The following is a 26,153-nucleotide window of genomic DNA, read 5'->3' as shown; positions in this document are numbered from 1 at the left end:
TGTTGAGGTGTGGGCTCTCCTCTTCTCTTGCTATAACTGAAATACAGCTCTTTCTACTTCTACTGGGCTGGGCCCCATTACCCCTGGAATTATCTGAATGACAGCAATATAGTCTTCAGGCCTGGTGCTGGTACTGTAAATATTGACTTGAGCACTCCTCCCTAACCAACTGCTGAGTAACCTGTCAATCTCTGAGATGAGTTGTCTCTCCTTGGCTCTCCAAGGGAGTAGTCCCATAATATATCTATTGTGTTTGGTTAGTAGCTGCCATGCCACTACTTTGTTGGCACACTTATGTTGCTACAGTTGAGAGGGTGGATAGCATTTCTTCAACAAGGTTTGGCTCTTGAAGTGGGTCAGGGTGGGTAGGGTTGAGTGTATCGTTCATGTGCATAGAGGGTGGGTGGGTCAGTACTGTTACACTACCAAGATTGCCATCAACAGGTGACTAGCTGAATGTGTCTTACAGCTCCACAACAGTATCATTTCTCCTTCTTTTTCTTTAAGTGTACATGTGACCACACATAACACCATGATACCATGCAAGCTAGTTTACTCAATAACCTCCACAAAATACAAATTATGCTAGCCTACTTATACCGGCATCGGATCGATATCACCTTCCTGTAGGAGGCAGACTTGGGTGCCCAAATATCCCACATCTTTGCCTTATGGCGGTACTGCCACAGATCACTGGCAAACTATTCCACACACACAAAAGACACTTCCATAATGGTTCACCATAGGCTGCAGTTCACACTTATCCACGAAGAAAAGGAACTGCTTCACAGCGCAGGCATGGAATGCTCTGCCACTGTCTTTGAGGGGCATCAAAGATCCTATGATCTTAGAGAAAAAGCTGTAAACTCTTCTGTTCTAGTTCTATTATTTCCCCACGGCCTAAATATTATTTAGTTTGCGACATTGTTCAAATACTTTATAAAGAGTCCTTCAAAACATAACAGGTACACTTATTCTCTTTTTTATTTTCAATAATTTATTGATTTTTTGTATGTATATCAAAAAGGCTTTTTTCTTATTTTCTGTATAATTTTCTTTTTAATTCATTATTTTCTTTTAATCATATAAACATTAAAATCCAACTCATCATATCACTATTTCTCAGGTTTTAAATACATTTCAAAAAGACACCCATACTAACACACACCTATCTACACTCACATACTACTCATAGATTCATCTTCACACACTCCTCTTTTTATCCAGAGCAATCTCTTTTTTTCTGTAGCTGAGGTAACACAGGTTATAATGTAGATTCCCACGCCAGGTCGACGCGAGTTTCGGTGGGCTTGTACCACCTTCCTCAGGACCGACAGAGAAAAGTTTGCTTCCTTTTTGTGTGGACACTGGGTATCCTCTAAAGATTCTAGAGAAACACAGAAGATATATTCATATCTGCAAGGCCACTCAGTTTAAATGACAGTCCAAATGACATGTTTTCAGCCCATTCACCAGTCAAGCTGATTATGGAAACAACGGCATCTAAGCACTGCACTTTCTTGTGGCGCCCCTCTCTGCAGGCGCCCATAGACAAGGTCTTCCAGAAAGAAATGAAAAACAAAAAATGTACCTACTTTCAGTTAATTGAGATGTCTCCTCCTTGGGCATACTATAGGACTCATTCAAGGCCTATATACATGGTGTCTGCATTGTGAAACTGAATGTTATTCATAGGGCCCTCCAAGACTGACTTAACATTCTAGAACAAGAGCTCCATGTACTGTAGCAGAGCTATATGACTGACTCTTCTAATTAAAAGCTGAAGAACATCTGAGTCAGATGTCAGAATTTGATGAAAAGGCTGAATGAGAGGTTCAGCACCAACATAAATATGCCAAGCCCTGCCACAATGGGAAGGTGGATAGACCAAGTAGGACCCTAGTTTTACTGATGCATCAGGCATGCCTATCCACCATGATATCGCAACTGGAAAATGACAGTGGTCATATGCTATATAACTCAGACACTATTTTGACAGAATTCTTCAGTTAATGCTCCCGACTATTTGCAACTCATATACACAGATCTCAAGATTCCTATATAACATATCTAGACCACATAGCACTACCATGGCAACATTTTTTAGCTAAGCGCATAACAGCAGACGAGTTCACAGCTGCAATCTGTGGCCTACCCACTTGCAAGACTCAAAGAAGTTATAGGTGCCCCACAACCTGATGGACATTATTTGCCCTGTGACACCAGCTGGAACTGCACTAAAAGGCAGTAGTAGTCTTCCTTTATGCCACCAAAGCTTTCAATTCATTAAAATAGCTATAACATTTTGCTGTACTGGCTCATTGGTATTCCCTCCCAATTTCATTGACCTAATACAGTTGATGTACACTGGCCCCATGGCCAGAGTACACCTCAATTGGCTGATCTCAGTCCCATTCTACATTGAACATGGCATGCTTCAGGGTTGCCCTGTCTCTCCTCGTATATGCCCTAGCCTTGCAGACTCTGGCATGCTCTATCCATTAACTTTATGGCCACCGGGCCTTAGCCTTCTCCCCCCGCAACATAACTGTGTCACTCTAAATGGTCAGAACTACATTATGTCTGTGCGACCCAGCCAAGAATCTAGGACCATTACCTCAAGAGTTTACACTCTTTCAGGCACTTTGTGCCATAGCTATACATTTGAGCAAATCTATTATTGTTCCATGCAAGTCCTGCAACTGGAATTTCCCCTCTCATGGCATTTGAAGTCCATCACACACCAAGGCATCTGGGTCAGTTGAGACAGATCAACAGTTATCACATAAAAGTACACCAGTTATCACAGTACTACCATTGGCACAATTAACGACCAAGTGCACACATGGTGTAAACTCCACTACTCATTACATGACAGAATTGCCCTTGTGAAAAATATTATATGGAACAAACAATTAAACCTCTCCATCCCTCTACCAAGACATTTTCTCAGAACACGTAAATCGCTCATGGTCATGGGCTGGGGAACAGGCTTGGGTTAAATGGTAAACACTGACATTGATAAATGAAGGGGGCTTGACTGTACCGGATTTTGAACTATACTGCTATAACGCTCCAGCTCACTTCGCATATTACTGGCTACCTCCTCCTCCATACGTGAGTCACCTTCCTTTCCTTGATAGGTCGATCCCCTCTCACCAAATATTGGATACTAACACTATAGCATGCATTCAAACAGCATGGGAGGGCTTCATAAGAGACATGGCAGCCCAATACTTTACTCTCCAGATCAGCTTTGCACACACCACCCACTATCTCCAATTACTGGTGATAAAAACGCCCTTCCAATGACTAGCAGCATGGGGGGTCAAAAAGGTGGGAGATCTTTTCCTGAACTACCATTTTCTGGAGGCCTCAGAAGTCATGAGTAGGTAGGGTTTCACAGTACTCGACTCATTCCTCTTCCTTGGCCTAAGGGTGTTATACAAAGCTAACTATCCATCCTTCCCTCAACCCAACCATGTGCACAACATTATCTTCACTTCTTACTGTCCAGGCCAACCAATGACTGGTGATGATACTCCATTCCAAATGCAAAGGGAGGCCCAACTAATTGCACCTAGTGCCAAGGCACAGTGGGAGCAAGATTGGATGGCACACAGACTCATAGGGAGGGAACATATTGCTTCACTCAAACAGGAGTATTAGTCACAACCGGTCACCTCCAGCTTATATATTTAAGATTTTTACATTGCACATTCGACACCTTGGTCAAACTCAACAAATGGAATCTACGACTACGAGCTGACTCTGGATGCACCCGCTGTGGTGCCCTAAATGCAGACTTTATCCATGCAGCGTGCCTATGCCTGCGTATAGGCTCCCTATTGGTGCAGGGTGCTTCAACTCCTTACTGACAAGATTGGCACAACAGTGGTGCCGACCCCAAATCTGGTTCTGCTGGGATTCACGATAGACATTCCGAGTGGTGTACACAGATTCACATTCATAGCTCTGCTCCTTTAAAAAAGGGAGTTACCTGTGTATACAGCAGCAGCATAGTCCCTACAATCAGAGTATTTTCACAGAACCTCTGGTTCTGCAATGGGCAGCTGGACAAATACTACAACACTATTCCACTGGTGAATAGGCCTGGAGATAAATGGGATGCAATATGCTCATACCTGCTCACTCATGAGCTGCCTTATTGCAACTCACCATCTGGCGTTTGCCTCTCAAGAGAATAGTCAAATGGACCACTTAAATGGGTGGAACTCACCATAACTGAAAGTGATGTGTGCCTCCTTTGCGTATAGACTGGAAACTGAGCTTCTTGCCATACAGCATTGACTGTGTACTAAGGGAGAGAGCCAATGGACTACACACCCCCCCAGCTATGCTGCATTAACAAGTGTGATTCATACTTCCTGAATAGGTCTGGACTGTTGTTGACTTTTCTAAAAAGCCAGCTCTGTTTGTGCAGCTCTACACAATCTGCAATGCTTTAATGATGTACTGTATACAGTATTCTGGGTAATGTTGTTGATTGTTCTGTACTTTACCTAAAAATAGCAATAAAATAGGCAATGATTTAAACAAAAAAACACTGAAATTTATCAGTGTACTTACCTAAATTAACTGTAACTTGTGCCCTAAGGTAACTTTAACTTGTGTACTCACCATGCACTGCTTATATATTCACATATTGCATCTCAAATTATATGTTCAATAACTGCATTGATAACATCTCTAATGAGTTCTGTAATGGCATCAGTGCTACAAAAACAATGGGGAATGCTGGGTATGAGTTGTAACTATCTTTTATACCATATTTGTTTTTAATTTTCAGGGCATGGGTACTGGGTCCCCATGTCCTGAAATGGTGGCCGCACCATTTCTCCACACAGTTCAGCTAGCCAATCAGAGCACAAGCTCCTGCAGGGCTTTCGGGAGCAAGACAGCCAGCAGGAAAAATAACTCCTTTCAGCCAATCAGATTGCTCTATTATTTAAAGTTGTGTGCCCGTGGGAGTCCTGTGAGCCCAAGTGCCCAGATGTACATAAATGTTGAACCTTAATTTCTTAAAAATCACTGAATGGATTTACACCAGCTCATAGCTTTACATGTTGTGGTAGTAAAATACTCTTAAATTTGTTTTTCACTACAGTAAGGCATACTTCTCCCATTGAATAACATTGAGTTACCTTATTACTTATAATACGCTATAACTTTTAATTGGGGGCAGGTTGGAATTTTGACTTTGATGTCTAAAGTACTGTAATGCAAACCCCTCTTTAATGGTAAAGTCAGATTTCAAGTCTCAATTCTCACAATCCCACTTTTGGAAAATTGGCATTTTCTTGTCCCAACTATTTGGGGCCTGCAGCCTGTATCCTGGGCCACAAGACTATGTGTAACTGCCATTTGGTGTTTTTGTTTTGCTTCCAGTAGTGAAACAAGGGGAGAACAGATGCTGGCAGGATGGGCTATCTCTGACTTGATAAGGATGAGGAACTGTCATCAACCACAATAGCACATCAAAAAGACTCTGTCTCAGCACACTTTTTCCTCGTTCACGATCAGCAACATCAAGTTGCTGATCGTCAGTGTGGAAAATAAACTTCCCGGCAAGATTCTCAATGTGGGGAGGTCAGGTTTCTCATTGCGAATGGTCGCACATGCTCGCGACCGCTCGCGATGAGAAACTACCAGTCCGCGTTGAGAAAGCTGCTGCTCGACTATAAATCTAATTGAGTGGAGGAAAACTACTGCTTGCGCTGTGCAAGGTGCCGTTTGCAATGATTGCACAGTGCGAACAAGCATCCCACAATGTGCAATCAGTGCGAACAGCATTTTCCCTACTGCACTACGCAGTTCGCGTAGCTACGTGTAGCGTGCGTAGTGCAAAGTACACTTCACGTAGCTACGCATAGCGATACTATGCAAACTACGCTCAGGGTTAATACTGATTGGATTCATGTCGATTTAGTCTTAGAAATATTGTTACCTTTTACACTATTTTTCTAAATTGGTGTGGGAACTTTTCTGTGTTGTGTTGTCACTTTATTACTGTTTGAAGAGCTGCATAAATACTTTAAACATTGCCTCTAAGTTAAACCTGACAGCATTTGTGCCAAGCTACCAAAGGGTTAAGCACAGGTTAATTTAAAATGTGCTTGTGTTTCTCCTTGACAAGAATTGTGGTTGCTGCTTGAGTAAGGGTTCAACCCTCTGAACCAGTAACCCAATGTCCTACAATATGTATATATTATGCAAATATACGTAAGTATGCATATATGTATGCATGGCTGTGTGTATGTGCATATGCATATATATATATATATATATATATATAAACAGTTATACATAAAAACAAACAACCACAAAAGGCACAAATTCAATCAAAAGCGGGCCAACTACCACGCATTAATGAAAAAGTTAAGCAACAATCCTGAAATCGTGGTAAAAACGGCAGACAAAGGTGGAAACATTGTTATATGGCCCAAATCTGATTACACCACTGAAGCTTACAGACAATTAAGCGACAATGCTTGCTACATTAAATCGAGCAATAAAGAATATTTGAAGGCCAATGAAAACTTGAATAAGCTCCTATTAAGATGGCGCAGAGAGGGCCTCATTTCTGGAGATGAATATGAGTTCATGTATAACGAATTCCCAGTCCTTCCAGCTTTTTACCTAATACCGAAGGTCCATAAAGGAATTATGCCCATACCCGGTAGACCGATTATCTCAGCGATCAACAGCATGGGAGAAAAAGTTGGGCAATATATTGACTTTTTCCTTCAAGACCTGGTAAGCAACCTGCCCAGCTTTGTTCGTGATACGAGTGACTTTTTGAAAAAGATAGAAGATCTTGAGTGGCAGGACGATATGTTGCTAATAACTTTGGACGTTGAGTCCCTTTGTACAAGTATAGCCCATAACTGTGGTCTTAAGGCAGCAGGACACTTTCTAAGTTTCAGACCTGTGGAATTTTATGAGCATAATAAGGCTGTATTGAGTTTAATGGAATGGTGTTTATACAATAACTATTTTGTATTCGGAAAAGAAGTGTGGAGGCAACTGAGGGGCGTTGCGATGGGGGCCTGCTTCTCCCCCAGCTACGTGTGTTTACACGTGGGCTGGTGGGAGGAGCGGGTTCTCAACACGACGCACCAAGTGTGGGTGAAGGAAAAGAACATCAAATACCTGCGATATATAGATGACATTTTTATAGTGTGGCAGGGAGACGAGAAAGAAGCATCCGCCTTTGTTGAAGAAATTAACAATAACTCCCTTAACCTGAAGTTTACATCTCATATCAGTGCTAAGCAGGTTGAATTTCTTGATGTCAAAATTTATATTGATGATTAAAATAGAGTACAGACTACACTGCATAGAAAGCCTACCGCAGGTAACACCACCCTGCACGCCTCCAGTCTCCACCCCAAACACACTATTAACAGTATTCCTTTTGGTGAAATTTTACAGATCAAAAGAATATATAGTTCCACTGACGACTTTGATAGATGTGTGAGGGAACTACGAGACCGGCTGAAAATTCAAGGCTATTCTGACACTATGTTTGAGCAGGCATTGGTCAAAGCCAATTTAAGAACGAGGGCCAGCCTTTTCCCCACTGACACTACTAGCAGCCAGGCTGTAGTATCTACCCCTGCTGTAGATGAGCTACAAAATAATTGTCCTAGATTCATAACGGCCTTCAGTGATCAAGAAACCAAGATCAGACAGATCATTAACAAGAATTGGTCTATTGTTCTCACAGACAATATATTAGGGTGCATGTTACCAAATAAACCATTAGTTACGTTTCGCAGAGATCGCAGTATGGGGGCTAGTCTGGATCAAAGCAGTCCTGAACTGAAACATAAGGCAAATTGGCTGCAACCTGCAGCTGGATTTCGCAAATGCTCTAGCTGCAGGGCCTGCAAGTTTGGTGTGAACAAAACTCATTACCGCACCCCATTCAGTTGCACTGAAATTCCCATCACAGGCAATCACACCTGTAAAACGGAATTCGCTGTCTACGTCCTGACGTGCACCTGTGGCCTGAATTATATAGGCAGTACCAAACAACAGGTGCACGTCAGGATTTTACAACACCTCCGAGCCATCCTTCACAGCTACCCCTCATATCCGGTGGCTCGCCATTTTCAAAGCAAACACAATAAGGATGTGAATTGCTTAACTTACTATGTAGTGGCAGCGGTACCTAAACTTCTAAGGGGAGGTAATAGAGAGCTGAAACTGAGACAATTGGAGTCTAACATGATCCTCGAGTTCGACAGCAAGTGGCCCAACGGACTGAATAACACAGAGGACTTGCAGAACTTCTTGTAATATGTTCTGTCTGGGCTCTGGTATTGACTCTCCAAGCATGCACCCATAGCCCCCAGGTAGTCAGGTTCCCTGTTGCCTGTGGAATGATTATCTGTGATAGATTTCATGACCCTTTAGATGGATGATTTGTTGCTCCACAATGGCTAGTCAGGCTCCCTGTTAGCCATTGTAATGTATCCATCAGTTCTCCAGCTTCTTCATGTGTATATACGTGTGTATATATATCCAATATTCTGTTTTTTTATCAGATCCTTGCTATTACTTTTTTATACACAGGGTGTTTTATTCACTTTTAACTATGATAAATTATGAAACCAATATGTAATGTTTTAATTAACTTTTTTTCTAATAAAATGAGGTCTTGTTTGATCCCAATTGTTAAGATAGCATTTATGCATTACAATTACAGGTTGATTTATCATGCACTGCAGCACTTTATCCCGACTGTTTGCACGTGTAATATAACTTCTCGCACTTTAGGCATTGACCGGGTGTCACTATTAGCAGCACTACAAGTTTCCCTGCCTTTTTCTTGCTATTATTCTCCGCTGATAACATAACAATGTGCATTCTCTATGTATTACACAGAAATATAATGTTATGTTATAGATAACAGAAAAGAAAGGATGTATCCTGCTATAACAAATGAATCGGTAAAACAAGTATGTTTTTTACTAGATTGTCAATATATGTTCATTTTTATTTGGCGCACTTTACATTGATATTTGCGCATTTTGCACACAGAAGTCCTATGCACAGTATGTTTTCTATCTTTATGGTCTTATGACCAGATTGGAGGCGGGATGTAGGCGGGTCACTAAGCATTATAAAAAGAAGAAAGTTACATTTGGTCATTTGCATGTGAACAAGGGCTGTCCAAGCCCGAAACGCGTCTTGCCCTTTTATCCAGCTGAAATGCAATAAAGAACCGGTAATTCGACTTGGTGGTCCGTCTCCTGCTTGCTTTGCTGATCCGAGTTGGGATTGGAGGTGGCGTTTTGGAGTTTTCGTGCATATATATATATATATGCAATAAAGAAAAAAATACTGTGATGTATTTACTATGGGTACTGTATCGATCCCCCTATTTCTGACCCTTGTCTGGTTAATAATTAACTAGCAGCCATTCAACTGCACAGAAACCCGTTATCTGATTTGCCGCACAACGGCACAGAAGCCCGTTATCTGATTAGGTCATAGCGCATGCCATCTCATTAGGCAAGCACTATTTCTCCAGCCCCCTAATAGGCATACGGTGTTCTCAAAACAAATCAAACCTACCACGACCTGGGAAATCCCCACAGCCATTGTTTTGATTTAGCCGAGAACTTCAGTAAAGAATGTGCGAACGACCAGTTCGTATGACATCCTTATTGACGTATTTATGTCCATCCTTACGTCAATCTCGGCACCTTTCAGGTATAAATAATACCGACATTGCCTTAAGCAAACACACGAGGTGGTGACAAGATTGGAGCAGCGAGACTTGCCGAGGAGCCCAGCTGACAGCGAAGCCCACAGACGCTGCCCCTCCTTTCTGACGCGCTGAGAGAGAGACGCTGCCTTTTCTCCTGCCGAGAAATCCAGCTCCGACGCTTCCAGCCGCCCTTGCAGGCAGCTGGGATATCAAGCCCTGAGATAGAGATACCAGCCCTCCAGCCTTCTAAATCCCAGGTACTGAACTGAATAACCCCTTGCAGAGAATTCTTGAAGCAGACCCTTGGCAAAGCAAACTTAACTTAAACTGCTACTTATCTACTCCCGCCCACGTATTAGGCTTAGGTCAGGTACATTGGGGTAGGCGTAGTTAGAAGCACCAGTTGAGTACGATTAGTCAATGTATATATGTATGTATCTATTTTATCCATTTTAAGTATCATATGGCTAAGAAACCATATCAATGCTTTTACAGTATTATTTTATAATTCTGTTATTACTGTATGCACTTTACTTAACAATAAGTATTGCAATAATAGCGATTCATTTCTCTTGTATGAGAAAAGAGACTGATCAATAAATAACATCTTTTTATTGAACACGCCCGTCTCTTCCTTTTCTCTACAATCTGGTGAAACTAAGAATGCACTGAACTGACTGAGTAAAATAAGTTGTCTTTTGTTTTCACACGACTCTAGAGATACACTCTTGATTAGGGGAGAGCAACGTTGTCATGTTCTATGGTTGTCAGAAACTAAATCCCTTCTTGTCTATCCAGGGAGGTTAAACTCCTCCTTGTCTATTCGAGAAAGTTTCTAGTGAACTCTGAGCTAGCTGGCAAACATTAAACTTTAAGTGTAATATCGACAGTAGAAGACCTAGTTAACCTCTGTCCTACGTCTATACTATTGAAGATATTATTCCAATGCGCAGAGCCTATTGGGATAATGGGAACTACACTACATGGCGCCCAACTGTTTGGATAGGCGATAAATCTAACGTAAGACATTAGAGTAACTCAGTCGTGCTTTTTCACACAGACCCCTTTTCCCCATAATACTCCAAAGACGTCTGGAGTGGGTGAAAGGTTAAATCCGCAAAACTTAGCAGGAGGAGACTTCTATGTATGGTTCTTGGTTTATTCAACGTTGAAGGATACACTGTTCCAAAATATTGTGCATCTAATCTTTGTTTCCATAGAAACCTGATCTGCAAATAAATAAAATAACTTTCTTGACAGTAGAATGTCAGAAGCTGAAGAAGAAAGGGAGACAGCTAGAATAGCAGCTCAACTCCTAGCGGCCGACAATAGTCTCCTACAGCAAGACCCGGAGGCAATACTCATCCCGGTCAACATAAGGAAATCTATAACTTTAAAACTTATAGAAAATGGGCTGACACCAAGAGGTGGTACAGTCATATTCGTAATTGAGGCACACGAATATCGGCAGACAGAGGTATTCTATTCATGGATAAACTTTCCAGCAGCAAACGCTGTAACAAAGGACTTCCACTATTACAAAATAGAGGAACCTCCTAATGAGTACACTCCTTTCGAGGAGGTGGAAATACCACTCAAATACCAAGAGCACCTGCTCTGGTTTAATGGCGCCCTAAAACATAATAATCACATCACCAGGCTCGGTCCACTAGGTAGACCAGGAGCAACGTGGCCGGTCCTAGCCGGATACACACCACATCCAGACATTGAAGAAATGTCTGCACCAGAACTTTTAGCACAGCTAAAACAATTAATTAAAATACATAGACAATTAGTCCAATATGTAATGCGGACTTCAACAGTCCAACCAGCTATTAAAATTCCACAGCTGATCCCTCACCAGGGGAACACAAATAAAATTACACCACAGAACATACAGTCCTGTCTAGGTAAAGTACCCGCAAAACGGGAACAAATTCCATTCTGGTTAGCACAAAAAATCACTCAAATAGAAGCGGTATTTCCAGATACCACCCCGGTTGAGAAACACAGGATTCTGACTATCTGTCTTCCAATGGGAATCGCACCACATGTGGAGGACTGTGACACTTGGGGTACAGACTTTGCTTCCATTTACACAAAAACACATGGTGTTCCATCCATGTCAGTAATACCAGATGTGCTAAAACAAATTCAAGATGAATACGGTCCAGAACCTGCTTTAACTCTTGGTATGAAATTACTAAAAGACTTCAAGCAGGTCTCGGCAATATTACTAGCCAATATAAAGGGAGAAGCAGCAAATGTGGCGATCCGCCAGAGGTTGAAAGAGACAGATATAGCAGACCAACCATTTGAAATTGCCAGAATCATAGAAAAATCCTATGAAGAACTAGGAAGAGATAGTTTGGGTGGAAAACCGGTGAAACCCCAACTTATTGAAAAACCTGAAAAAGTATTTATTAAAAATAATCTAAACACTCAAAAAAAGAGCTGGGATGGAAATAAACAATCCACTCCTAAAGAAAAAAGATTCCAGTCCAGAGGAAGGTCTCCTCGGCGGAGAAAAAGATCTCCGGACCAAGGACACAAGTCTCCCCAGAGGGAGCCCTCTGAGAAAAAATACAACCTTAGAAATAGGGATAATCTGAAGAAACCTGATAGATATCAAGATATTGATACACGTCCCTCTCAATCTTTTCAGACTTCCTTGCAGAAATCGGAAAGAAGAGGACGATCAGAACACAGGGAAGAGCACGTCAAGTCCAAAGACAAGGAACCTGCTCATCAAAATAAAAAATTACAATTTCCAAAAAAGAAGGTAGCCAGTATTAAAGTAATCAACCATGCCGAGAATACTGAGGACACAGCTGAAAAACGGAGAATTGGCTCAGACAATGCTAGACAGCGCAGCAGAAGTGAGCATAGCTCGCAAGATCCTTATGAATCATCTGGAGACAGTGGACACGAATGAATACATTCAGGTGGAAACTGCAGATACCAGAGTTAGCAAACCTCATAAAATATATGAAATAACATTGCGTATAGAGGGGGATAAGACTAGGAAAATAAGGGGTCTCTTTTGGGATAATCTCTCCAAGGGCTATGATATCCTTCTAGCTGAAAGAGACTGGCCACCAGAGTTTGTCAGGGAGTGCCCTCATGGCGAAGAAATAATTATGCCTGCCTTCTCAAATCATATTCCAATTCATAAAAAATATACACTTGCAAGAAAGTGGGCAGTAGCCCAAGCTCCTGCATTATATAAAAACCATGTGGGATGGGATGAGGACTCTCCTCCTCACAAAATCCAGTTAAAATCACAACCTATTGCTCAGAGGCAGTACCCAATTAAGCAAGAAACTAAAAACGGGTAAAAGAGATCCTAGATCAACTTGAATACCAGGGGGTGATTGAAACTTGCACCTCACAAATGAATAATCCTTTGTTTCCTGTCTCCAAACCAGACAATTCATATCGTCTTGTTTTGGACTACAGACACCTTAACTCATGTTGCAAATCCTTTGCAGTACAAAACTCGCATAGTGCTGCACTAATGAATAACATAGTGCGCAAAAAATACAAAACAACCTTAGATATCTCTAATGGATTCTTCTGTCAAAATATAGCACCAGAGAGCAGATATTTGACCGCGTTCTCAATAAATGGCGCGCAAAAAAATTTCTGTCGTTTGCCCCAGGGGTTCAAGAATAGCCCAGGATTATTCTCAGCAAGAGTAACAGAGTTACTACAAATATATGATGATGAGGCATTATCTTATGTCGATGACATCTATCTAACAGATGATGACTTGGATACTCACTTGAAGAGAGTGAACACCATAATACTTGGGTTCGCAGCAGAGGGTTACAAATTCAACTTTAAAAAGTCAAGAATTGCCCATCTAACTGTCCTGTTTTTAGGATATGAACTATCAAGTGAAGGCAAAAGCCTGGCTGACAATTTCCTAGAGAAATGTGCTGTAATCCAAGCACCTAGAACACTAAAAAACGTACAATCAATTCTAGGTTTCCTAAATTTCGGAAGAACTTACATTATAAATTATGCAGAGAGAGTTAAACCTCTCTATGATCTTATAAAACCAGATTTTAAAAGAATCAATTGGACTCAAAAACACACAGAAATTTTGAGATCTTTACAAACAGATATGTTAGGTAAAACAAAATTACAAACACGTGAAAACACACGCAACCTTGTGATTCGAGTCATCCTAGGAAGATGCGGATTCACATACCTGACCTCTAATGAAGGAGAGAAGGTACCAATTGCATACAAATCACATTTGTACACAGAAGCTGAAAAAAGGTTCAGCATTAAGGAAAACATTGTTCATGCGGTTCAAACAGCTGTAGCAAAAGAAAAATACCAAGCCGACGGTAGACAGGTTACAGTCAGAACAGCAGAATCATCTTTTGAGGCATTAACAACACCATGTAATTTACCGACAACTGCACTGAATCCAGAATGGATACAATGGGTAAATTCTGTTGCTACAGACAAAGTAAAATACTATTTTGACCCGGAAATGAAAGAATTAAAATATCTAGAATATGAGAGAGAATACCCTCTGCCAATCGACATTCTGCCTTTACGACAGTACGCCTGTGTAATATATACAGACGGTCATGCTCAACCCTCAGTTTGGGGAGAGCTGGCTTACAACGCCACATGCGAAATTGTAAAAGAAGTGTGGCGCGGAGGTAAATTAAGACCTCTACTTACAAAAACACACTCAGTGGAAAATAATTCAGAACAACAAACTGAAATAATAGCGTTAAAAATGGCGCTAGATACTGCCGATCGCGAATTCCCGACACTTATAGTGTGCGATTCGTATTACTGCGTCAAATCATACAATAACGATTTACAGAAATGGATTCAAAACGGTTACAAAGATGACACAGGTGCAACAATAAAGCAAAAAGTGCTTTGGGAACAAGTAGTTCTTTTACAGAAAGAACTACCAAAAACTCACGTGATACATTCACTGAGTCATCAGCGTGATGGCGTTCACGTTGCAGGGAATTCATTGGCTGAGACAGCCACAGCGGTAGCAACTAAATCGGCTTCCGTAGCTACAAAAAAGTGTGCAGTAAAATACATTGACGGAGAAACTGTGCTGGCAGTAAAAACGTCATCAAAAGGCGACTGCTCAGCGCTACCGATCAATTACCCACTCAATTATACATACATAATCGATGCAAACTCAGTCCCTTTTGCTCGAATCCCTGGAGTGGGGGATAGAGTAATTCCAAACACGGACAGGAGAGGCTTGTTAATAGCAGACGCACATATGGGTGAGGGTCTCAGACACCTTAAGCTAAAAGATTCTCTGGAAGAATTACAATCAGTGTACTGGTGGCCAGGCATGAGCCTGCATCATCACATTTTTGTAAAAAACTGCCCAGACTGCAATAGAGATCGCAGTGGCGAAAGAAACGGTTTAATACCATGGCGTTTCACTCCAGAATGTATCAAATCAACAAAAAGAATAAAAACCCAGTATGAATAATGCGTCACATTAACATGTAAAGACTATTTTCACTTATATAGTAGACCCCAACTTTCGGCTGACGTCAGAACTGTTATACAAAGATTTGCGAGTCTAGAATGGCATATACGCTAGAAGCATGTTACGTTCTGACCAAAATCTTTCCTTTAGCTCTAAAAACAGCTTATGGGGGGTGCCTGGCCAGAATGAACATTGCATTGCGGGACTCTTCTCACTTCCTTCCTGAGGGAAACGGGATGGTGTAAAGAAAAAACCAAGGCATAAAGCAATCTATAACAGCAAAGATATTAGGTTCAGGAGTTGGGTGGGTCAAACATTTAATAAGTGTCCAACGTAGTCTAAATAACCTGCCAAGAAATTCTCTAAAAGGACTCAGTCCGTACGAACTATTGTTTGGGACTAGAATATTAATCCAAGACTTAGATAGTCAGACTTCAGTGGTTAAAGAAAAATGCTTTGATATCAAAGATCGCTTGGCTATTTTACAGGACTTAAATGAAACAAGAAAAGACCTGAGCAACATAAAGTTGAAACAGCAGCCAACAACCACTGAAGAAAAACCACCTGTCCCAGCAAGGCCTGTCTGGATTCCAAAAGTCGGGGATCTGGTCAGAGAGAAGATCGCGGTAAAGAAGGAATTTGGGCCTTCTTACAGAAAAGCAGTTCCTGTCTTGTCTATCAACGGGACAAGATCAGTAGTACCACCGCCCCTTGCTGGTAAAAAGGAGAACCGAGTCATATCCATCGACCTGGTTAAACCACAATCATGTGGCCGATAACAAATAGTAGGCCAAGTGGACTCCCAAGAAGTAGCAGAATACCAAAGTTTGCTACATCCACAGAGGTTCAAACTGAAAGACTGATCACATTTGAACAATCTACAGTGAAACAACAAGGACTATGCAATAAAGCAATGGAACTTGAACCTCTTAAAACCCAAATAAAAGCTTTTCATCAAGAAACAACAACCTACGATGATGTAACTACAGACTTTGCTAATGAAATAAAGCAAAATCCAAAAGCAAAAAGTAATCCAGAAGCAATTGGAACAATTGACAGAACGGCATCCGGCTACTTCATCAACTTCGATGATTTTTCTGAAGATCCAAGTGTAACAGAAGTACAGCCATCAACAAAAACTTTTAAAGACAAAGCAAAGGAACTTTTTCATCAACTAAAGGGAACCTAACTGACTTCTCCATGGATTGAAATTTGGGTGACATTAGGTGCATTTGTCCTCATACTTTGGCTCATTATGGTACTATGCTTGGGACATTTCATTGAGGGAAAATATGCTAAAATGGACACAGCAAACCAGAAAATCAACTTGATCCTTAAACCACACACATCTTCACACGTCAAGAAAAGAGAACTTTCTTCAGTGAATTTCACAGCTAATCCTATACCAGGCGGTGTAGCATGGGACAATACTGATTATGACATCTATGGCCCGGTTGAAATCCTGAAGTATCCACATCAATTTAAGATCTCGTTAAGTGACTTTGTAAAACCAAGCACATTTGCTGATGATTGGGACTTTGAAAGTATAAATGATATGAAGTCTGACCTAGTAATGTCTGCTAAATTTACAGAACATGAATATTTGCAGGGTTCGTCTAATTATGATCAAATGTTCTGCTACAACCACTATGGTAACCATTATCTCCATAAATCTGCACAACCTAGAAATGTTTTAAATTATAACCAATGGGAACATTGTGCTACTCCTCCAAAGGGTAGTTCTAAAACATTTTATGATAAATATTCATATTTTTCAGGGTTTAACACAAGTAATGCAGAAACATTTTATTTCAAATTGTCAAATAAGACAGGTATGAAGACCATGCTTACAAACACAAAATTGATATATTCAGATTCATTTTTTGAGCAAATGAATACATTTGGTTTTGATTTCTGGAACAATAACATTGAAACAAAAACTGTTTGGGGTACAAAAGATTGGCAAGTACAAGGTATAGAATCATTGTTCAGAGCCTGTATGATCCCAGAACAAATTATATTTTTGAATGACACTATTCAACAAACTACCTGTCTTGGCTTAGCCAAAATCAAAGACTTAAATAAACCGTCTATTCCAAAGCCAACAACGAACAGTAATAGCTCTATAGATGTTGAGATAGACGTGAACCATATTTTAAACCAAAACAGAACACATCCTGATTGGAAACAATGGTTGATCTGGCCCACAGACACAAATAACTGTCAAGACAGATTCCTGAACAAAATACAGGGGTTCAAATTGACCAGGCCAGACCCTAGATATTCCCAAAGACAACATCCAGGGATAGTAAACTACTTACAGTGTGGGCAAGCTCTGCCTTCAATGGCTACAAACATCCACACTGGCAGAAATTAAGCAACACCTAACTTTACTTCAAGAAGGTGCTGACGTGCGTGATTTCATTATGGGACCACGCAAACAGCATCAAAAACGTTTCATAGCGGCCTCTATATATGCAGCTTACAATGAAGCTTGGAAAGTAACTCAAATTGAGACAGCAGAAAAAATACGGGAAATTGACCGTATTAATTTGGAAAAATCACTTTCTGTTGTGGACAATGGGTTAATGACTCTGTCCTCCAGAATATATTCACTGGACAGTATTGTGTCTTCAGCAATCGATATAATAGAGCAAGACTTACTGATGTTACAACACGGTCAGTCCCAATTGCGTTCTATTGTACAACTTGGCTGGACGTTACAAAATCTGCGTTCAGGCTATGTGCCTTGGCGTTTAATCAACACAACGTCACTATTTAATATCTTTAACCTTACTGATAAACAAATCAGTTTGGCACAGAAGGGTGCTGACTATACAATTCTGAGCATTGAAAAACTTGAGAGATTACCATTGACAATGTCAGAACGACCTGTCATTGAATGGATAATACATGGGATAATAAATATTCCGATAACAACTTTCCAGTTTCTTTTTTTCTTTTTTTTTTTCATCCCCGCACCCCGGTGGGGCAGGGACGGGAGGGGGAGGCCCCTTCACAATGCTTCACAATGATAGGAAGAGCCGACATCGAAGGATCAAAAAGCGACGTCGCTATGAACGCTTGGCCGCCACAAGCCAGTTATCCCTGTGGAAACTTTTCTGACACCTCCTGCTTGAAACCCAAACTTTCCAGTTTCAATACTGCCAAAAATATATACAGGCAGGCCAGTATGAAAGGTTGGGTAAAGGGTACATTAAGTCAACATGGAACCTGCCCTATACACACACATGTGTTAGTAATAAAGGCCAGAATGTGTTTCTTAGTGGCAATAATTGTGCAAGGTCGCTAAGCGGTACACTTCTGTGTAAGGGTATTAATTTGCATGGAGCCTGTGAAGGGACTACAAATAACCTTTCATGTCACCAGCTAGGCACACCTGCAACACAAATAGAAACATTCTTTAGGAGACTCTCGAACGGGAGTTACATTCTAATTGTAGATCGCAGATGTTGCAGTCTGCTGCCCGGAAAACCTTATCTCATAACCGTGACTACGAAGGTCATGTGCTGTGAACGAGTATTGTTCCCAAACGATGCTCGAGACAGGGAGGCAAGGTTATGGCCCAGTTTGAAAATTTCTTCAATTCGAATTGATACTTTAAGCAGAATGAAGACTGTGCTCCTACAGACGCCAACCCAGTTAACGTCATCAAAAGAAACGTATGATCTCCAAGTTGCAAGGACACTGCTGAGATTCATTCACTGTTATCAACCAATTCCCCCATACATTTCACAGAAATACTGAGCAAAATCTTAAATATTTCTGATACAAGTGGAATCGCGAGTGTATTTAAGACAGTGTTTTCGGGAGCTTTAACCCCATTCAAAGCCATCCTGGGTATTTTTCCTGATTTTGTCCATTCCATCTTTGGCGGACTTCCTCTTCTTTTGGGACTACTGGCAGGCATCCTATTTTTGATCCTGTTACTTCGCTATGGCAAACCACATCACAGACAAGACACCAGCGACAATGGAAGAAACGATCCTAGCCATACGCTACAGGGACCGCATAACTAAAGTCCTTGGAATAGCCCGGCTTAGAGACCTGAACATGACTTGGTTTCTTTCATTTAGACCGATGTGGCAAAGTTGTGTTATGCCTGTATTAAGGTGCTTGCTGTGCGGCGAAGAATGCGTGTTGGACACCTGTCTGACACTACAATCGGATGTGCCAATGGACGCAGAGACTTTGTTGGGTCCGGTAACGGCTCATACATTGTACTGTCCCCAGCGGCTACCAATCCTGATGACGGCATTCGTGGAGACTTCACCACTGCGATTGAAGAGTAGTGAAGTACAAGATGAAAGCAGCATCGATCAGGTACGACCTTCTGTCAGCTATGCTGATCGAAACATCAATGAAGGCAATCATGCTCATGAATGCATGTTACAAAATTTTTCCGAGTTAGTGGAACTTTCGCAAGAAACAGTTGACAGTTTTTTCGAAAGTCTCAACAATATGATGTTTTCACCAGAGCAGAAAGAATGACTTTGAACAAACTAGCACACAGCGTTCCCTACACCCTGAATTTGGCCTTCAACTTTGAAAATAAAGCAATAAGAAATTTTCTCACCAGTTTTTACAGAGAGCGAGACATTTTTTTTCCCCATCCATTTCCAAAAATATTTACGATTTTTTGGGACACTTATCTTCTGCTTAAAGTAAGACTATTCCTAGAGAACAAAATTTCTATTTTTAGCTACTCTAGAGACATTAGCTACCCTCTAGCATGTTCACAAGTATTTATGATTTTGTGATGAGATGGTCTCGAATTTTTTCTTCTGTATTAAGAGCCATTTCATGTGTAATTTCCGCATTTCGTTCATGCTGATTTCAAAATATGCGTATTAGATTTAACATTATTATACTGCTTGAAGTGCATATAGTAACTATACTCATCTTTTTGTGTATTTCGCATTTCTAATTTTCAAAATGCATTTGATTGTATTTTGGGGTGGTTCGGTATACACATGCACTACTAGTTTTGTTTACTATGCCTAGATTTGTAAATATGGACATAGATTACGTGGAGTGGGTGTGATGTATTTACTATGGGTACTGTATCGATCCCCCTATTTCTGACCCTTGTCTGGTTAATAATTAACTAGCAGCCATTCAACTGCACAGAAACCCGTTATCTGATTAGCCACACAATGGCACAGAAGCCCGTTATCTGATTAGGTCATAGCGCATGCCATCTCATTAGGCAAGCACTATTTCTCCAGCCCCCTAATAGGCATAAGGTGTTCTCAAAACAAATCAAACCTACCACGACCTGGGAAATCCCCACAGCCACTGTTTTGATTTAGCCGAGAACTTCAGTAAAGAATGTGCGAACGACCAGTTCGTATGACATCCTTATTGACATATTTATGTCCATCCTTACGTCAATCTCGGCACCTTTCAGGTATAAATAATACCGACATTGCCTTAAGCAAACACACGAGGTGGTGACAAGATTGGAGCAGCGAGACTTGCCGAGGAGCCCAGCTGACAGCGAAGCCCACAGACGCTGCCCCTCCTTTCTTATGCGCTGAGAGAGAGACGCTGCCTTTTCTCCTGCCGAGAAATCCAGCTCCGGCGCTTCCAGCCGCCCTTGCAGGCAGCTGGGATATCAAGCCCTGAGATAGAGATACCAGCCCTCCAGCCTTCTAAATCCCAGGTACTGAACTGAATAACCCCTTGCAGAGAATTCTTGAAGCAGACCCTTGGCAAAGCAAACTTAACTTAAACTGCTACTTATCTACTCCCGCCCACGTATTAGGCTTAGGTCAGGTACATTGGGGTAGGCGTAGTTAGAAGCACCAGTTGAGTACGATTAGTCAATGTATATATGTATGTATCTATTTTATCCATTTTAAGTATCATATGGCTAAGAAACCATATCAATGCTTTTACAGTACTATTTTATAATTCTGTTATTACTGTATGCACTTTACTTAACAATAAGTATTGCAATAATAGCGATTCATTTCTCTTGTATGAGAAAAGAGACTGATCAATAAATAACATCTTTTTATTGAACACGCCCGTCTCTTCCTTTTCTCTACAATCTGGTGAAACTAAGAATGAACTGAACTGACTGAGTAAAATAAGTTGTCTTTTGTTTTCACACGACTCTAGAGATACACTCTTGATTAGGGGAGAGCAAAGTTGTCATGTTCTATGGTTGTCAGAAACTAAATCCCTTCTTGTCTATCCAGGGAGGTTAAACTCCTCCTTGTCTATTCGAGAAAGTTTCTAGTGAACTCTGAGCTAGCTGGCAAACATTAAACTTTAAGTCTAATATCGACAGTAGAAGACCTAGTTAACCTCTGTCCCACGTCTATACTATTGAAGATATTATTCCAATGCGCAGAGCCTATTGGGATAATAGGAACTACACTACAATACCATCAGTGAGACTTTTTCCGAGTGGAAATATATATATATTCACTGAAAAAAACATATGTTTCAGACAAGTTATAGTTAGGAATTAGCATTTAAAAACCTTAGAAATTCACTGAAAAAAACATAGGTTTTAGGGGTGTTATAGTTAGCTAGACATTTCACTCGTATAAAACCATTGAAATTCCCCCGTTATAGTTAGTTGTACTAACTATAACTCTCGCACCCGCAATCCACTGCTGATGTCACATATTACATCATTCATGACATGGTCAGTGACATCACTGATGACATCACTGATGACATCACCGATGACATCATCCAGTGAATGTGGTTTGCTTCAATATTTAAATAAATATTATATATATATAGCAATCTGCCTTGAACACTGAGTGGATGTATAAGTGTCTGAATGGAGGATTTAGTAGCAATGTGATTGACTGTCTAAGTGACAAATTTAAAGTGTCTCATTAAATATATGGGATAGTGATTAAACTGTGTGAATACCTGTATCACTCTATCTCTTGTTGTGTAAACTACTACATAAGTTGGTTACTAGCTATGTGAAAGTCCACATTTGTTATTAATTAGTTAAGTGAGTATTTGTATGGGATAGTGAATGAATGTGTGTGTGGTTGGGTGGGGTGTGTGTGACTGTTGAAAATGTGTAAATAGTTGAGTTAGTAGGTATATGAGGTTAAGACTGTATGTGGAAACAGTTGTTTGGGTGGGTGAATCTCTTTATGGGTGTGGTGATGAGTAAATATATTTCTCAATGATATATGTCCAACAAACTAAAAATAAAAAAGGCAGTGTATGTGACAATTGTTGTATATAAATAAGTATACATATGACTCAGTGATTGTATGAGTGACGTATGGATAACTGTATACTTGTAATAGTGATTTTATAACACACTAAGTATGAGTTACTATCTATATGAATAAATAAAGTGGTGTTCGTGTAAGTGTGTAGCTTAGTAAATATAAGTATGATCAATAGGATATGTGCTGGTGTGTAATGTTGATGTAGGTGTATAAGTATATTTAATAGTGTTCTATTGATCTTTGTTAGCATGTATGAGTGAATCTATGGTTAAGTGTTTAGACGTGTGTGTAGATGTAGGAATCACTGAGTGGGTTTTCAGAAACTTGTACTGGTGTATCAATGGTTTCAAATATGGTACATCATATTTTATAATGAGTGTTGAAAGGTTATGCTACTGTATGATGAGGTGTATCAGTTTGTCACATGGATGATGTCATCAGTGATGTCATTGGAGATGTCATCAGTCATTTCATCAGTGATGTCACTGACCATGTCGTGAATTATGTAATATGTGACATAATAAGCTGTGGATTGCAGGGGCGCGAGTTATAGTTAGTATAACTAACTATAACGGGGGAATTTCAATGGTTTTATACGTGTCTAGCTAACTATAACACTCCTTAAACCGATGGTTTTTTCAGTAAATTTCGAAGGTTTTTTAAATGCTAATTCCTAACTATAACTTGTCTGAAACCTATGGTTTTTTCAGTGTATTTCTAAGGTTTTTTAAATGCTAATCACTAACTATAACTTGCTGGAATCCTTTGGTTTTTTTCAGTGAATTTCAAAGGTTTTTCAAATGACAATTTTTAAATGTATTAATTGTTATTTCAATTTTTTTATACTGATTTCCTAATTTTTTTAAAACAATTTATTTTTAGATATTGTATTTTTTAAATTACATTATAATTACAATATTCATTAAATTACGTACTTTCTCAGAATGAATTACTTTAGTTTAAATACTTTGCAAACAGGCAATTGTCTTCTAAGTACAGTAGTTACAGTTGTAATGCGCAACACAATTTCAGACACAATGCAACATTGAGGTCAATGTGATTTTCTAGTTAAATGCAATTAGTTACTTTTTGGATTACTTTTCTAACCACAGGACTTTATCCTAGATTTAGTCCTGGGACATCTCATGTAAACAGTTGAGTAAACATTTTTTGGTTATAGTAGTGATTTGTAAGGAATATTATTGTATTTTAAAAGTTTCACATAGAATCACCAATGTTATCCTATGGGAGGAAATTCACTTATCAGGTAAGAAGTGTTAACATTACTTTTTCTTACTCAGTGGTGGCCCTTGGATCCAGCATGGGTGCATCTCCTGTAAACAGTTGAAAGAATGCGTTTAAGTCATACAGGCAATTTTTAAGGAATATTTTTAGTTGGTGAAAACCAGACAATGGATTCCTATGGAAGGAAATACAAGTTACTGGTAAGTATGGTTAGAATTACTTTTCAGGATCAGTACTGGGCTCAAAGAAGCAGCACTGAGGTTACTCCTGGTAACAGGTGAGTAATCGGAATTCGTAGTTCTTCTGATTTTTTAGGAATTTTATAAAGTTCAAAAACTCCACACTTAGAAGAATTTCCAAGTGAAGCCAGTCAATGTTAGCCTATGGAAGGAAATTCAAGTTACTGGTAAGTATTGTTAGAATTACTTTTCAGGATCAGTACAGGGCTCAAAGATGCAGCACTGAGCTCTCTCCTGATAACAGGTGAGTAAATCGGAATTCGTTGTTCGGCTGATTTTAGGTGAATATTTGAAAGTTCCAAAACTCCACACTTGGAAGAATTTCTAAGTGAAACGAGTCAATGTTAGCCTATGGAAGGAAATTCAAGTTACTGGTAAGTATGGTTAGAATTACTTTTCAGGATCAGTACTGGGCTCAAAGATGCAGCACTGAGGTCTCTCCTGATAATAGGTGAATAAATTGGAATTCGTAGTTCGGCTGATTTTAGAGGAATATTTGTACAATGGTGAAGGAAGGAGGTGGGGCCTGAGGTGACATGTGTGCAAACACGCCCTGTGGCGCCTTTTAAGTTGCGGGATTATGTGCCCTTGAATGAATTCTCCAACTTAAACCACGCCACAGGGCGTGTTTGCAAACATATGAACTCAGGCCCCGCTCCCTGCCTTCACTACTGTGCAAATGCACCCCGTGGTGTGCTTTAAGTTGGGGGATTAACTCCTCTTGAATACTGAGGGTCCCTGTGGTGCAACTAGCCCACAAGCTACCTCCAGTAAGCGCCACAGAGCTGAGATGCAGAGAGTTTTAAAAAGGGGCCTGGCCTCAGAACACCTCTCTGAAACGCAGCCCCCTGGCACATACTGGAGGTGCCTGGTGGGCTAGTTGGCCCCCAGGGACCTCCAGCATTCAAGGGGAATTTGTTCCCCCTCTGCAAATGCACCAGGGGGCGTTTTTTAAATATTTTTTCTTAAGAAGGGGGGCTGTGTAGCCCCCCTTCTTTTCTAAGTTTTTGGCCCTGGGGACCCCATCCCCCAGGACCTGCCACCAATTTTTTTTATTTTTATTTAAAATATTTGGAAGGGGGCCCTGTGGCCCGACTCCTGAGGCCACAGGGCCCCGGGGACCCCATCCCCTGGGGCATAGACATTTGTTTAAAACTTTTTTTTATTAGGAATGAGGCTACCTTGCCCCCCTCCTGTGGCCACTTATGGCCGCGGGGACCCCATCCCCTGGGGCATAGACCTTTTTTTTAAAACTTTTTTTTTATTATGAGGGGGCTACCTTGCCCCCCTCCTGTGGCCACTTATGGCCGCGGGGACCCCATCCCCCAGGGCAGGCCCTTTATTTAAAAATTGTTTTTTTGAAAAAAAAAGTTCCTTTTATGGAGGGGGCCGCGTGGCCCCCTCTCGGGCCACTTATAGCCCCGGGGACCCAATCCCCGGGGCTGGCCCTCACCGTTGGGGACCTTGGGGGGTCCCCAATCCCCCCCACGGTCCCGCCGGCTCCCCGCCTCCTGCGGGAGCTGGCATTGCTTTTCCATATGGGGAGCAGCTAGCATGCTGCTCCCCATATGGAAAAGCAATTTTCTTTGCTTCATTGAAGTGAGAGTAGGTTTCCCTGCTCTCGCTTCGATGAAGCAAAGCAGTTAGCAATGGCAGGGTGGGAGCTGTGAGTCTCCCGCCCTGCCATTGTAAACAACAGTGTCCCGGGGTGGACACCCCGGGACACTGCAGGAGCTGGCCCTGGGGAGTGGGGGTCCCCAGGGCCCACACAAGGCTCCAGGAGGGAGGCCACACGGCCCCCCTCTCACATTTATTACAAGCCCCAGGGTGGTGGACCCTGGGACTGGGGGGGCCTGAGAGCCCCCCACCCACTTCAAATTAGCCCCAGGGGGTGGAGGTCCCCGGGGCCGTGGGGGGGCCCTGTGAGTCCCCCTGCATACATTAAATTCAAGCCCTGGGGGTGGTGGTCCCCGGGGCTGGGGGGGCCTTAGAGCTCCCCCACCCATTTCAAGTAGCCCTGGGGGGTGGCGGTCCCTGGGGCTGCTGGGGGGCCCAGTGAGCTCCCTGCATATATTATCTATTAACCCCGGGGAGTGGCGGACCCTGGGGTAGTGTGGGGGGATTGGGACCCCCCACACTATTTTTATAATAATGCCCCCGGAATTTGGCACCCCAGGGGCAAAATAACATATTTA

This window comes from Lissotriton helveticus, chromosome 1_1 (genome assembly GCF_964261635.1).
Source record: "Lissotriton helveticus chromosome 1_1, aLisHel1.1, whole genome shotgun sequence".
Lineage (NCBI taxonomy): Eukaryota > Metazoa > Chordata > Amphibia > Caudata > Salamandridae > Lissotriton > Lissotriton helveticus.
This window is presented reverse-complemented; position numbering follows the sequence as displayed.